At 37.2% G+C, this 14,470-nt stretch overlaps 1 pseudogene; it reads left to right on the top strand.

The window, feature by feature from the left end:
• LOC118768187 overlaps window positions 1-14,470 on the top strand; it is a 68,770-nt pseudogene that overhangs the window by 9,634 nt on the left and 44,666 nt on the right.

The following is a 14,470-nucleotide window of genomic DNA, read 5'->3' as shown; positions in this document are numbered from 1 at the left end:
ACTTGTATATATATATATATATATATATATATGTGTGTGTGTGTGTATACAAATATATTTGTAGTGAATCTTGAAGTAGATTGGATCCATCCTTGCCAAGATTTTAATTAACCCTTCACCAAAATTTTTCCTACAGCAGAACAATATAGAGAATGTTGTAAAAGTTTCAATGCCTCAATGGATTCTGACCCCTGCAAACATAGACATTAAATGGATGACAGTGTTGATGTTGTAAGAGTTGCAATGTTGAATTACTATGTTGTTTAATGATTCTCTTTATCTCACTGCTTCTTTTTTTTTCTATTTCAGAATATAACATCCTGTTGATATAAAAGAAATTACTTCATTCAGATGTGCCTCTGATATTTTATCAGCTCCCATCAACCAAAGGAAGATGATATATTTATAAGGAGCATTCATCAATACATCAAACTCATCTTATAAAGGAAATCTGTGAAAACAACAGCAAAATATTATCATTGTGATATGTATAACGAAATTATTCTCTCATAATGAATGATTCAACTAAAGCAAAAATCAATGATAAAAGAGAGAAGCCACATCACTGTGATATCTGTGGTAAGTCATTCTCTCAAAGTTATAATCTAAGAAGGCACAGACGTGTTCATACTGGAGAAAAACCATATCAGTGTGATATCTGTGGTAAATCATTTTCTGACAATAGCAATTTAACTCATCACAAATTTATTCATACTGGGGAAAAGCCGCATCAGTGTGATATCTGTGGTAAATCATTTTCTCAAAATAGCACTTTAACTCATCACAAATTTATTCATACTGGGGAAAAGCCACATCAGTGTGATATCTGTGGTAAATCATTTTTTGAAAATAGCAATTTAACTCATCACAAATTTATTCATAATGGGGAAAGGCCGCATCAGTGTGATATCTGTGGTAAATCATTTTCTCAAAATAGCACTTTAACTCATCACAAACGTACTCATACAGGAGAGAAACCATATCAGTGTGATATCTGTGGTAAATCATTTTCTCACAGTAGTGACTTGCCTAAACACAAACGTACCCATACAGGAGAGAAACCATATCAGTGTGATATCTGTGGTAAATCATTCTCTACCAGTAGTGACTTAAATAAACACAAACGTACACATACAGGAGAAAAGCCCCATCATTGTGATATCTGTGGTAAATCATTTTCTATAAGTAACAGTTTAACTGATCACAAACGTATTCATACAGGAGAGAAGCCATACCATTGTGACATCTGTGGTAAATCATTCACTGCAAATAGTCATTTGACTAGTCATATACGTATTCATACTGGGGAAAAACCATATCAATGTGATATCTGTGGTGAATCATTCTCTCGTAATAGCAATTTAATCAGTCACAAACATATTCATACAGGAGAGAAGCCATACCATTGTAATATCTGTGGTAAATCATTCTCTTACAGCAGTGACTTAATTAAACATAAACGTATTCATACTGGGGAAAAACCATATCACTGTGATATCTGTGGTAATTCATTCTCTCAAAGTTGTGATCTAAGAAGGCACAGACGTGTTCATACTGGAGAAAAACCATATCAGTGTGATATCTGTGGTAAATCATTTTCTCGAAGTGCTGACTTACCTAGACACAAACGTACTCATACAGGAGAGAAGCCATACCATTGCGATATCTGTGGTAAATCATTCTCTCACAGTAGTGACTTGCCTAAACGTAAACGTATTCATACTGGGAAAAAACCATATCACTGTGATATCTGTGGTGAGTCATTCTCTGAAATTGGCACTTTAACTGGACACCTACGTACTCATACAGGAGAGAAACCATATCAGTGTGATATCTGTGGTAAATCATTCTCTCACAGTAGTACCCTGCCTAAACATAAACGTATTCATACATTGTGATATCTGTGGTGAGTCATTCTCTCAAAAACGCCACTTAAGTTCACATCTAAGTATTCATCCACAGGCGTAATCGTATCAATATGAAAATTTATTACAACCCGGCAGGACAAGTGAGAACATAACCCATGGCCTCTACCTGGGATGTAGCCAGTCCACTTATGCATAGCTTTCCTTCTAGGGACGCAAAACTCTACTTGTGAAGACCTGTTGAGGCAAGTGAGAATCAGAATCAAAATCGAAATCAATCAACATCAATGGAAATTGTAGCTCTGATACCAGTGCTGGTGGCACGTAAAAAGCACCAACTGATCGTGGCCGCTGCCAGCTTCCCCTGGCACCTGTGCCAGTGGCACGTAAAAAGCGCCATCCGATCGTGGCCGTTGCCAGCACTGGCTTCCGGGCCGGTGGCACGTAAGATGCACTGACCGATCGTGGCCACTGCCAGCCACTCCTGGCCCCTGTGCTGGTGGCATGTAAAAAGCAGCAGCTACACTCACAGAGTGGCTGGCGTTTAGGAAGGGCATCCAGCTGTAGAAACACTGCCAGATCAGACTGCAACCTGGTGCAGCCTCCTGCTTCCCAGACCCCAGTAAACCGTCCAACCCATGCTAGCAGGAAAACAGATGTTATACAATGATGATGAGGAGGATTCTCTATTGTTTCCTGTGACAGACAGCTCTTCTTTTGTGTACTGGACATTTTCAATGTTTTGTTATTAAACATTTTGTAAAAATAAAATTTTTTGTGCATGCTTGTTCTCTCTTTCTCTTACTCTTTTACTTGTTTCAGTCATTTGACTGCGGCCATGCTGGAGCACCGCCTTTAATAGAGCATCTGACCCCGGGACTTATTCTTTTGTTAACCCAGTACTTATTCTATCGGTCTCTTTTGCCGAACTGCTAAGTGACGGGGACATAGACACACCAGCATCGGTTGTCAAGCAATGCTAGGGGGACAAACACAGACACACATGCATATATATGCATAGACTAGCAGTATCGCCCGGCTTTGCTTGGGTTTGTTTGGACCCGCTGGAATAGTAATTTTGAAAAGTAAAAATTTTGTGAACATTTTTCTGGTTGAAATACACCGAAAAGTGGCAACACAGCAGTGTAAAAATGGTAAAAAATAAGGATTTTCATAGAAAAAAGCAGCTTTTTGATGTAAATAATTTTTGATGTTAACATGGTCCGATTTGAATTTTATGTTCTACGGAAGGAAGAGCAAGCCTTCTTTTATCATATTCTCAATTTTGGTCAACTTGCGCCGCAGGTTCTTGGAGCAGATAGTGTTAGTTGAAGGTTACCAAACCTGGCGCACACAGACAACTTCAGCTTTATATAGAGATAACACACATACATAGACACACACACACATGTATGTATGGATGTATATATGTACATCTGTCCACTTCTTGCAATATTTTTATCCTTCACTTCCTACAGACACACACACACACACCTTCTTAGCTTACAATTTCTTTCTGTCAACAATTGACAACAGAAGTATGCTCGCCAATTAATACTACCAAAATTTAACGACAGAAAGTAAATTAAACACCAATTTACCTTTTCTGTATTGTTATGGCAATTCGACCGTCGGTTTGTTTTTGCAAATGTGTTCGAATGAGAAGTGAGTTGTGTTTGGCGCCTTTTTTACTAATAACAAACACACACACAATAACAAACACACACGTGTGTGTTTGCATGTAGTTGTTTGAAACGTTTATGTTTGTCACTGTCATACGTTTGCGTGTGTGTGAGGAATGGCAAACCAGATAGATAGCGCGTGAAGTTCTTTTGAAGTTCGTGCTCCGATTGTGTGTGTGTGCGTGCTTTAGGTGTACGTAGGTATGTGTTTTTGTGTGTGTGTCACTGAAGCCATACATACATATATACATACATAACCTCTCTCTCTTCTTTTCTCTCTCAGTCACTCACTACAAAAAGTGAATAAAAAAAGTTCAGTCATCTCTGTCTTTCACACATACACACACAGCACAACATTACTCTCTCTGTCTCTTTACACACACTAACAAAAGCACTTCATTTACACACCACACGTTCTGTGTCGCACACCTTATCAAACACACACACACTCACGCACGCACACATGTACATCAATGCTTCCGATGCACACCAACTTCAAAAGAACTTCCCGAAAAAAACGGAGGAAAGCATTGAAATATGTATATGTTTGCGTGTCTATGTGTGTGTACACTTGCAAAGAGAAAGTAGCAGAAAGTTTGGTGGTAATGGGAGGAGTGAAGCACTTGAAATGAAAGAGGAAATTCTAAAAATATTGAGTTTTCTCGAATTTTTGCTTAATTGGGGGTGAAATTCGAAAAACTGTACCTGCCACGACCCGATGGATTCTACTCGTAAAAATGATAGGTAAATTCTAATTGGAGAAATTCAATATTGTAGATTTGTATAATGAACAAACGGTTTGGGAGGCAGATAAAATCTGCCTTTTATAATAAGAGATACAAATATACGACAGGCTTCTTTCAGTTTCCGTCTACCAAATCCACTCACAAGGCTTTGGTTGGCCTGAGGCTATAGTAGAAGATACTGACCCAAGTGCTATGCAGTGGGACTGAACCTGGAACCATGTGGTTGGTAAGCAAGCTACTTACCACACAGCCACTCCTGCGCCTATATGTATACTGTGATTACATTTTCTTTTGAATTGTCATATTTTGTGCCACATCTTCTGGGTAATCGGTAGCCATCTTATTTCTGGTGTCACTATAATCTTTCTATTTTCATGCTCCGCACTCAAGTGGGAGCCTTGTAGTGACGCCTGGTCCCAGACACCATTTTAGGATTTTCATCCACGCATGCACAGGGGTAAGAGCCTGCCGGAAGCCCCTTATGCACATGTGCAGTCATCAGCATCAGCTAGGCTTGACCGCTGTCCTCTCGCCCTCTTCGCCCCTGCTTCCAACCAAGCCGGACGCAACTTGACCAGCTCCGTGTGGCTGGAATTCTGAAGGCGATCCATGACTTCAGTGAATCTATGAAGTATGCCTTCACAATCGTGATTAAACTGTCTCTGCTGCTTCCGCACCAAGGCGACCTAGCTACTGATTGTCCAGAGATGTAACGCTTGTACAGACAGAAAAATAAATATTGTTATTTGTTCAGAGATCCTTGTTCTCTTGATTTTTTAATGGCTTTGTGGGGTGACTGGGGAAATGTGAAGATGTGCACGACGACCCTTGGACGGTTTTAAATGACCATAGAAAGTGCGAGCCCTCTAACTGAAAAATTGTGGATTTGTATAAAAGACACACACAGAGACATTTTGCCATTTATATATATATTTAATGGCGTTGCGGGGTGACTAGGGAAATGTATAGATGTGCACGACCACCCTTGGACGGTTTTGAATGACCATAGAAAGTGCGAGCCCTCTAACTGAAAAATTGTGGATTTTATAAAGGACACGCACACACAGACAGACATTTGGCCATTTATATATAGAGAGATGTTGATGTAATTCAGCCTAAGGAGACATCTACAGCTGGCTACACGACATGATCTGTTTATATTCACGAGTGCCCGTTCTCCATATTTTATTTGTTAGTATAAAATACTTTTAAAAAATGGATCAATCTTCCTAATTTTGTGCAGATTTAAGAATTATCTTTTAAATCTGTAGGTCAAAAGGTAAAAATCCCAGCGCTTCTCTATTTCCTTTCGTAATGTGCATTATGTTGGGAGCGGTGCCATCTTTTCCCTCCCCGTTGTCATTGGAAGAATTAATCAACCTTCGAATATCGAACACAAGACACTACATTCCATCCACTGACGGTTCTCTCAAAGTAGCAACTTAATTATACATGAGAGAAAATAGATCACTGTGATCATCATCATCATCATCGTTTAACGTCCGATTTCCATTGTAGCATGGGTTGCACGATTTGATTGAGGACTGGCGAACCAGGAGGCAGCACCAGGCTCCAATCTGATCTGGCCGAGTTTCTACAGCTGGATGCCCTTCCTAACACCAACCAGCTGTAGAAACTCTACCAGATCAGATTGGAGCTTGGTGCAGCCATCTGGTTCGACAACTTTTCTCTGGAAATAATGGGGATCTTTTCGGTTTGAACGGCAGGTTTTTAAATTTCTTGGTAGCTAAAAAATTTTAAACTTCGTATACAGATAGAATGTATTTATAAAGCATCTTTCAACCAATCAATGACGTCTATTGAGGTAAAAAAAGCATTATGTGCCTTATGAATACGCCCCTCGTTTAAGAAACGGATTGGGTTTATTTACATTTTTGAAGAAAAAAAGATACCCTTCCCCCACCCCTAATCCTAACACAAATTGAAATGCAATAGATCGATACTAGGGTCATAATTATGGGTGACAATTACATATGACACCGCTACAAAAAACTGCCGGTCAAACCGAAAAGATCCTTTTCTTTTTACACAAAGTAAATAATAAGGCGATGCTTCGATATATAAGTACACACGTGACTTTGTTTACATTTCTTGAAGGTAACAGAAAGCCATTTCTCCCCACTTCTAACCCTAACACGTGGAAATTATTTAAAAAAACTGCCGTTCAAACCAATACAAGATCCGAAATATCTTACAAACAATAGAATTTTCTCAATAAAGCCAAGAGAAAAACGTTTAATAGACACATTCTACCAGTATACGAAGTTTAAAAGTGTTTAGTTACGTGGAAATTATTTTTAAAAACTGCCGGTCAAACCGAAAAGATCCCAAATATCTTACAAACTATAGAATTTTCTCAATAAAGCCAAGAGAAACAGATGTTTTATAAACACATTCTACCAGTATACGAAGTTTAAAAGTGTTTAGTTACGTGGAAATTATTTTTAAAAACTGCCGGTCAAACCGAAAAGATCCCAAATATCTTACAAACTATAGAATTTTCTCAATAAAGCCAAGAGAAACAGATGTTTTATAAACACATTCTACCAGTATACGAAGTTTAAAAGTGTTTAGTTACGTGGAAATTATTTTTAAAAACTGCCGGTCAAACCGAAAAGATCCCAAATATCTTACAAACTATAGAATTTTCTCAATAAAGCCAAGAGAAACAGATGTTTTATAAACACATTCTACCAGTATACGAAGTTTAAAAGTGCTTAGTTACGTGGAAATTATTTTCAAAAACTGCCGGTCAAACCGAAAAGATCCCCAAAAGGTATCCAAGCATTGTTCTTTAGATGAGAGAGAAGTGTGAAGGAAGGACAATGATTGGACAGGAGAGAAAATGACGTCAGAAACGGATCGGAAGTGCAACGGCCTGACGTCACATCAGGAAGATATAAGTCAAAGATGCCTTCTTTCTTTCGGTGTCTGCGACGGGGTCCAGTTCGTGCGCTGGAAACGGTCGTAGATTAGAATATGTGAGTGTATATATTCTATATTACCTCGAAGGTAAAATCGTTGACAGAATGGGACAAAGAAGACACCGGAACGAAACGAACCAGTCATAGAAAATTGAAGAACTATAACCATATGAAGGGATATAACTTTCCTTAATTAATTAATTAAGGTGCTTAATTAACGATCACTGACTCGTTGTTTGTATCTGAATACGGTAAGTTGACAAAGATTTATTTTAAGGCTGTAATGATGATGATGATACCAATAATGATAAGGTAGTACTAGCGAACAGTGGTCCCGGTGCGCGCACTCGGGTATCCGAGCTTGCTAGTCGTAAGTAGTCGATCCTACAATTTTTTAAACTAAGTAAATACATTATTTTTGTAAACAAACTAAGGTTAGGGTTTAAAAGTCGTAGTATCGACTACATACGACTAGCTAGCACGGATGCGTGAGTGCGCGCACCGGGACCACTCTTCGCTAGTAGTACCGCGCACCTCTCCAAGATAATGACGCTTACTTGTGAGAAAAAGTTAGGAAATGGGAAATATATCCAGAATACATAAAGTATGGAGGAAATTAGAAAGATTAATCTATTTTTTAAATATTTTATACTAAAAAATAAAATACGGAGAACGGGCACTCGCGAATATAAACAAACATATAAGGGTACTATTTAAGAAGAGAGGTCCCGGTGGGCGCGCTAGCTAGTCGTGACTAGTCGAGCCTTACTTTGTATGTTTGTTTTATTTACTTTGTTTTAAAAAAATTATTTTCTTTGAAAAAATGAGCGTAACTTCGGTATAGGTACCGGAAGTACCAGATACATTTCAAGAAAGTGTCTTTTTTATATATATATATATGGGGGGTTATGGTTAAGGTTTCTGTTAGGGGTGGGAGAAAAGGGTTTCTGTTATCTTCAGAAATGTAAACAAAGCCACTCACGGTACTTATACCGAAGGATCACCAAAAAATTATTTACTTTGTGTAAAAAAATTATTTATTTTGTGTTTTAATTACTTTGGTAGGTAGTCGTTGTAGGATCGACTAATCACGACTAACTAGCGCGAGTGCGCGCACCGGGACCACACTTTTTAAATAGTACCGGAGAAAATTAGAACGATTAATCTATTTTTTTAACTATTTTATACTAAAAAATAAAATACGCAGAACGGGCACTCGCGAATATAAACAAACATGTATGTACGTATACGTATGTATTTATGCATATATATGTATAATTATGTATACATATATGTGTGTGTGTAAGGGTGAAAGAAATTGAATATTAATTAATAACATCAATTTCGTATGGATTTTGGCGTTTGGTTCAGCAAATTATGTTTTTGATATACTCTACCGATGATTCGAAAATGATTTGTAAGTAAAATTACACAATCTATTAATGATGAAACAATTGTATAGAGTTAATCCATTTTTTCGTTATTTTTCATTTGTCCTGCCCGCTTACATTCTTGGCGTGTTGAATTAATGCTTGAGAACAATTCTTTAGTGGTGGATTCCCTTTGTGGATCTATTTCTAGCGTTAGAGTGACCACATGTGGTCCCTCTCTTAATACTTGTATATATATATATATGTGTGTGTGTGTATACAAATATATTTGTAGTGAATCGTAAAGTAGATTGGATCCATCCTTGCCAAGATTTTAATTAACCCTTCACCAAAATTTTTCCCACAGCAGAACAATAGAGAAATCTCTTTCCCTTTGTGCTGACAAAAACTGATTGATCATCTCCCTTTGACCTCCGACCTGAGCAATGTCAGGACAAAGGGATTCTTAATTTCGCGCCTATACATGCATTGGTATTTGTCGACCGATGATTCTTGGACTCGATTTCGAATCCAAGCTTAGAGAAGGACGTGGTAACTCTTACAAGGGTACTATTTAAGAAGAGAGGTCCAAATGCGCGCATCCGCAGTAGCTAGTCGTGACTAGTCGATCCTTACTTTATATTTTTGTTTTATTTACTTTGTTTTAAAAAAATTATATTCTTTGTTTGAAAAAATGAGCGTAACTTCGGTATAGGTACCGGAAGTACCAGATACATTTCAAGAAAGTGTCTTTTTTTCTTATATATGGGGGGGTTATGGTTAAGGTTTGTGTTAGTGGTGGGAGAAAAGGGTTTCTGTTATCTTCAGAAATGTAAACAAAGCCACTCACGGTACCTATACCGAAGGATCGCCAAAAAATTATTTTTCATTTGTCCTGCCCTCTTACATTCTTGGCGTGTTGAATTAATGCTTGAGAACAATTCTTTAGTGGTGGATTCCCTTTGTGGATCTATTTCTAACGTTAGAGTGACCACATGTGGTCCCTCTCTTAATACTTGTATATATATATATATATATATATATATATATATATATATGTGTGTGTGTGTGTATACAAATATATTTGTAGTGAATCTTATTAGATTGGATCCATCCTTGCCAAGATTTTAATTAACCCTTCACCAAAATTTTTCCCACAGCAGAACAATAGAGAAATCTCCCTTTGGTTCAGCAAATTATGTTTTTGATATACTCTACCGATGATTCGAAAATGATTTGTAAGTAAAATTACACAATCTATTAACGATGAAACAATTGTATAGAGTTAATCCATTTTTTCGTTATTTTTCATTTGTCCTGCCCGCTTACATTCTTGGCGTGTTGAATTAATGCTTGAGAACAATTCTTTAGTGGTGGATTCCCTTTGCGGATCTATTTCTAGCGTTAGAGTGACCACATGTGGTCCCTCTCTTAATATGTATATATATATATATATATATATATATATATATATTAACAATTAAGGAACGGCCATAATAGGCCATTCACCCACTAGAAATAACAGCCAAAGCTTCTACCGCAAATAAAGATTAATTCCGTAAACAGGAGAAAATTAAAAAAAACATTTACCCTGTAATTTCTTGTACGGTATACCGTTTCATCCGCTGTTTAATGGTAAACTAACCTGATTAAATTAAATCAAGCCAATCCTCCATAAGCCCTCGGATTCTTCAGCAAGAAATAGCTCAAGTCGGGACAGATATATACACGAGGCATACCCAATCTTGCCAAGTCAATATCTGACCTAAAATTTTCAAATCGTTGCACTCGCGAGGGCTTATGGAGGATTGGCTTGATTTAATTTAATCAGGTTAGTTTACCATTAAACAGCGGATGAAACGGTATACCGTACAAGAAATTACAGGGTAAATGTTTTTTTTTTTAATTTTCTCCTGTTTACGGAATTAATCTTTATTTGCGGTAGAAGCTTTGGCTGTTATTTCTAGTGGGTGAATGGCCTATTATGGCCGTTCCTTAATTGTTAATGTTGAACTTAAAAATGGTCTATGACTATTTAATTTTTTCCCGCTGGGCCGCTGGTGGCAATAAAATTCTACAAAATTTTCCTTGCCACCCTATATTGATTAATTATGAATTTTTTGGTTAATTCCGTAATGGAATCGACGGCTGATATCTATTTGCTGCCGATAAATTTGGCGCGAGTGCGACGATTTGAAAATTTTAGGTCAGATATTGACTTGGCAAGATTGGGTATGCCTCGTGTATATATCTGTCCCGACTTGAGCTATTTCTTGCTGAAGAATCCGAGGGCTTATGGAGGATTGGCTTGATTTAATTTAATCAGGTTAGTTTACCATTAAACAGCGGATGAAACGGTATACCGTACAAGAAATTACAGGGTAAATGTTTTTTTAATTTTCTCCTGTTTACGGAATTAATCTTTATTTGCGGTAGAAGCTTTGGCTGTTATTTCTAGTGGGTGAATGGCCTATTATGGCCGTTCCTTAATTGTTAATGTTGAACTTAAAAATGGTCTATGACTATTTAATTTTTTCCCGCTGGGCCGCTGGTGGCAATAAAATTCTACAAAATTTTCCTTGCCACCCTATATTGATTAATTATGAATTTTTTGGTTAATTCCGTAATGGAATCGACGGCTGATATCTATTTGCTGCCGATAAATTTGGCGCGAGTGCGACGATTTGAAAATTTTAGGTCAGATATTGACTTGGCAAGATTGGGTATGCCTCGTGTATATATCTGTCCCGACTTGAGCTATTTCTTGCTGAAGAATCCGAGGGCTTATGGAGGATTGGCTTGATTTAATTTAATCAGGTTAGTTTACCATTAAACAGCGGATGAAACGGTATACCGTACAAGAAATTACAGGGTAAATGTTTTTTTAATTTTCTCCTGTTTACGGAATTAATCTTTATTTGCGGTAGAAGCTTTGGCTGTTATTTCTAGTGGGTGAATGGCCTATTATGGCCGTTCCTTAATTGTTAATGTTGAACTTAAAAATGGTCTATGACTATTTAATTTTTTCCCGCTGGGCCGCTGGTGGCAATAAAATTCTACAAAATTTTCCTTGCCACCCTATATTGATTAAATATATATATATATATATATATGTGTGTGTGTGTTTGTGTATACAAATATATTTGTAGTGAATCTTGCACGCATGAAGTAGATTGGATCCACCATAGCCAAAATTTTATTTAACCCTTCACCAAAATTTTTCCCACAGCAGAACAATAGAGAAATCTCTATACAGAATGTTGTAAAAGTTTCAATGCCTCAATGGATTCTGACCCCTGCAAACATAGACATTAAATGGATGACAGTGTTGATGTTGTAAGATTTGCAATGTTGAATTACTATGTCGTTTAATGATTCTCTTTATCTCACTGCTTCTTTTTTTTTCTATTTCAGAATATAACATCCTGTTGATATGAAAGAAATTACTTCATTCAGATGTGCCTCTGATATTTTATCAGCTCCCATCAACCAAAGGAAGATGATATATTTATAAGGAGCATTCATCAATACATCAAACTCATCTTATAAAGGAAATCTGTGAAAAACAACAGCAAATTATTTCTTCTGGACGATGGAATTAACAGCAACAATTTGAAGTCTTTGCTGTCTGGAATATAGAGGAGATGATTGTTTTACAGGTTAATAAGGCTTGGATAACTTTACAAAGCGTTAGACGATTGTCACCTCTTGATTTAGATATTAAGCAAGATCACAGATGAAAGAAGCATAGCATTAAATTATTCTCTGAAGATAGCAACACAAATATATTCATAGAAATGAATTTTTTTCCTATTTCAGAATATCATACCATGTTGATTTAAAAGAAATTTCTTCATTCGGGATGTGTGTCTGATATTTTTATTGACTTTCATCAATTACAGGAAGACCATATATTCATAAGACACATTCATAAAAACATCAGCTTCTTTATATAAATAAAATCTTCGCCGAACAATGGGGAAATATTTCTTCTGGATGATGGAATTAAGAGCAACATTTTTTTTGCCATCTGGAATGTAGAGATGATGATGAACCTACAGGTTAAGTTTGAGTAACTTTACAAAAGAGTTAACCAATTTATATCTTCTGTTTTAGATATTAAGCAAGATCACCAATGAAAGTAACATAACATTTAATTATTCTCTGATGCATTTGAACACAAACATTCATAGAAATGAAACAGATACTATCATTGTGATATGTATAACGAAATTATTCTCTCATAATGAATAATTCAACTAAAGCAAAAATCAATGATAAAAGAGAGAAGCCATATCAGTGTGATATCTGTGGTAACTCATTCTCTAAAAGTGGTAATCTAAGTAGGCACATACGTGTTCATACTGGAGACAAACCTTATAAGTGTGATATCTGTAGTAAATCATTTTCTGACAAAAGCTCTTTAACTCATCACAAATTTATTCATACTGGGGACAAGCCGCATCAGTGTGATATCTGTGGTAAATCAATTTCTCGAAGTGCTGACTTACCTAAACACAAACGTACTCATACAGGAGAGAAACCATATCAGTGTGATATCTGTGGTAAATCATTTTCTCAAAGCTCTGATTTACCTAGACACAAACGTACTCATACAGGAGAGAAACCATATCAGTGTGATATATGTGGTAAATCATTTTCTCGAAGTGCTGAATTACCTAAACACAAACGTACTCATACAGGAGAGAAACCATATCAGTGTGATATCTGTGGTAAGTCATTTTCTAAAAGAGCTGCTTTACCTAGACACAAACGTACTCATACAGGAGAGAAACCATATCAGTGTGATATCTGTGGTAAATCATTTTCTGAAAATAGCAAGTTAACTCATCACAAATTTATTCATACTGGGGAAAAGCCATACCATTGTGATATCTGTGGTGAATCATTTTCTAGAAGTAACAATTTAACTGATCACAAACTTATTCATACAGGAGAGAAGCCATACCATTGTGATATCTGTGGTAAATCATTCAGTAGAAATAATAATTTGACTAGTCACAGACGTATTCATACTGGGGAAAAACCATATCAATGTGATATCTGTGGTGAATCATTCTCTGAAAATGGCTCTTTAACCAGACACCTACGTATTCATACTGGGGAAAAACCATTTGAGTGTGATATCTGTGGTAAATCATTTTCCCAGCATTATACATTAAAGGAGCACAAACGTATTCATACAGGTGAAAAACCATATCGTTGTGATATTTGTGGTGAGTCATTCTCTCAAAAAGGCCAATTAAGCACACATCTGAGTATTCATACACAGGTGAAATCGTATCAATATCAAAATTTATTACAACCCGGCAGGACAAGTGAGACCATAACCCATGGCCTCTACCTGGGATGTAGCCAGTCCACTTATGCATAGCTTTCCTTCTAGGGACTCAAAACTCTACTTGTGAATACCTGTTGAGGCAAGTGAGAATCAGAATCCAAATCGAAATCAATCAACATCAATGGAAATTGTAGTTGTGATACCAGTGCCGGTGACACGTAAAAAGTACCAACCAATCGTGGCCGCTGCCAGCTTCCCCTGGCACCTGTGCCAGTGGCATGTAAAAAGCACCATCCGAACGTGGCCGTTGCCAGCTCCAGCACAACTGACTTCCGTGCTGGTGGCACGTAAGAAGCACCGACCGATCGTGGCCGATGCCACCCTCCCCTGGCCCCTGTGCTGGTGGCACATAAAAAGCATCCACTACACTCACAGAGTGGTTGGCGTTTAGGAAGGGCATCCAGCTGTAGAAACACTGCCAGATCAGACTGCATGCTAGCAGGGAAAACAGATGTTATACAATGATGATGAGGAGGATTCTCTATTGTTTCCTGTGACAG

This window comes from Octopus sinensis, linkage group LG27 (assembly GCF_006345805.1).
Source record: "Octopus sinensis linkage group LG27, ASM634580v1, whole genome shotgun sequence".
Taxonomy (NCBI): domain Eukaryota; kingdom Metazoa; phylum Mollusca; class Cephalopoda; order Octopoda; family Octopodidae; genus Octopus; species Octopus sinensis.
This window is presented reverse-complemented; position numbering and strand designations above follow the sequence as displayed.